We start from the raw sequence: 2,715 nt of genomic DNA, 5'->3' as shown, positions 1-2,715 counted from the left end.
AATGTGTGACTAGGTTTGAGCAATGAGGAGGCCCTTGGGAGGAAGCCTACCTGTGTTTGCTGGGATGCTGGGTCCTAACAGAGCTCTTGGCAGCTGTGGGTAGCACTGCGATGCCTTCATGCTCGTAACATGCTCTATGCATGCATTTCTTTTCAGAGGGAAAGAATGCCAGTAGATGGTTAAAGACTGCCCTTACTGTGGGTGAAGTCGTGTGGCCTGAAATCAATGATTCTTGGACATTTGCAGAATTTAAGACTGTCCCGGATGACCTCTGTGTCTGGGCCAAGAGGAATCCAGTGGATAGTTGGAGGTGAAGACCCTTACGCACTCGAAACAGATCCTTGGAAATAAGACAGGAATGCTTCTAAGATTCACATCAAATTGCGTTAAGTCCATGAATTCCATAGTCTCTAACTGGTCTCACTCCCAAAGCCTTGGGCCACGTGAAGTAAGCACACAGCAGTTTTTGTTTTCAAATCCATGCACTTTTCACCCAGTAAAAGAACCTGACTTTTTTTTTTTTTTTTTGAGAATGATCTGTTCAACTTTATTTATTATTATTATTTTAAAAATGTGATATGAGAGAAAGGAAGTGAGAAAGCAAGCCACCAGGTCCAGGACTTGAACTGTGGTCTGCCATCTGGGAATCCAGTGTCTAAAACACCATGGCACCTGCTGGCCCCAACACTTGATGTTTTAGTTGAATTTGCTTCGAGGATCCTTAGATGACTAGGCATTCTGGGACAACGTGAAGGCAAATGAATTTGCGTCCAGATAGGCCATTGGTGGTGGTGGTGGTATGTTGGCTAAAGTTCACAGCAACCTGTGGTGGAGGGCCTTTTTATTCCCATCATCCGGGACATGCCAAGCTCCTGTCCTTACTGGAATTGTCTTTACCTGGTCTCCTCAAGTCCTACCTTGCACCAGCTAGACTAATTGTATTTCAACTTGCTAAACGCTAACAGACAACCTGGAGCAGCATTCATATATTTCCAAAAAGATGAAGAGTAACTTCCCATTATATTTTCTTGTTTTAAAAAGAATTATTTATTTATGAAATTAATTCCATTTGTTATTATTACTTTTTAATTTAGCCAGAGAGAAACAGACAGAGAGAGAAAGAGAAAGAAACCCGCCAGGCTCAGGACGCGAACCATGATCTTTGAAACCACCACGCCACCTGCTGGCCCCGTCTATTATGTTTTCTTATTACATCTTTTTCTTTTCTCTTGGATGCTAGCCTAAGAAGCCCAACCAAAGCCCAGAGGAAGGGAGCTCCATATATTCGATTGCAAACCCTCAGGATGCTGGTCTGACTTACATTTGACCCTTTCTGCAAGTGGCTTCCTGGGGGTGTGTCCCAACTTCCAACAGCTGCCTTTGAAAGCCACGTGTTTGCCAAACGCCCACATTCCATCAATAAGAGACAATAAGTAGTGGGAGAAAACTATCAAGTTTCTTTTCTTCCTCCATGAACTCAGGCAGCATTGACTTAGAGCTGTTTTCACTTTTATTTAAGGAAAGCATCAACTTAGGTCCTTTGAAATGATTGGAAAAGAAAAAAGTTCCAGATCGGTGTATTGATTAGATCTTTTTTTTAATTGTTTTATTTTTTTTAACCAGCGACGATCCTCTCCGTTTTTAGTACCTCGCCGGCTCCTCCCGAGCCTCCAGATATTCTCTGTACTTACAAACCCACGCGCGGCGGAGGCGACGCCTCTCAGGGGAGGGCGGGGCAAAGGGGGCGGGTCTATTTAAATAGCCTGCGAGCTTCGCCTCTCCATTGGCTGCCAGCCTGTCGCTTACCCAGGAGGGCGGGGAGTCGCTGGGCTGAAGTGCGGTACCTGAGCGAGACGCGCAGCAGAAAGCCCACGTTGGCCGCTGCGGGAGCGCGGCGCGGTGGAGCGGGAGATTGCGAATTCCGACTCTGACGCCGCGGCCGCTGCTCGGCACCCGGGTCTCCTCCCTGCCATCGCCTCTGCGAGCGGGGTTTGCTGGGCAGTCGGGAAAGCGCTGAACGGAAAGCAGGATCCTCGCCGCCTCCGCTTGGGAGGCTAGCGGCGCGCGAGTTTGAGGGGAAGCGACTGTGCCCGAGGGCCGAGGGGCGCAGAGTTTTGGAGCGAGAAGGAAGTTAAGCCTCGAGGAGAAGACTGGTATTTCGGGACGCCTTGTCGCCACAGCCTGGGCCCAGCGGCGGGGTAAACTTCAACGGTGGCCCTGCAAGCCGGGAAGGGGCGTGCGCCGGGATGATGCGGGACAGCACCCCCAGTTCGTGAGCGATCCGGTTCCCCCGCCACTCCGGATCCCACAGAGCAGCCCGGGAGGGCGCCGGGTAGCGCACGTGCGCTGGCAGCCAGACCCGGGGGTGACCGCGCGGTGACCCACCCAGGCGCTCGGGCGCCGGCTGCAGCGCAGCCCGGACTCGGACGCACCTGGCCTGGACCGTGCCCCGCTAGAGACCTGCTCTGAGTGGGGCTCCGCTTTCGCCACTCCGAGTCTTTCTCCTGGTGATCACCCTTCCCCTCCAGCCTGGGCAACTGGGGGCGCCCCGGATGACCATGAGAGATAAGGACTGAGGGCCAGGAAGGGGAAGCGAGCCCGCTGAGAGGTGGCGGGGACTGCTCACGTCAAGGGCCACAGCGGCCGCGCTCCGGCCTCGCTCCGCCGCTCCACGCCTCTCGGGGCCCGCGGGGGCAGCCCGGCCGGGCGGGGAGG

This window comes from Tupaia chinensis, unplaced genomic scaffold (assembly GCF_000334495.1).
Source record: "Tupaia chinensis unplaced genomic scaffold, TupChi_1.0 Scaffold000048_1, whole genome shotgun sequence".
Lineage (NCBI taxonomy): Eukaryota > Metazoa > Chordata > Mammalia > Scandentia > Tupaiidae > Tupaia > Tupaia belangeri.
Note: the sequence above shows the minus strand (reverse complement) of the source record.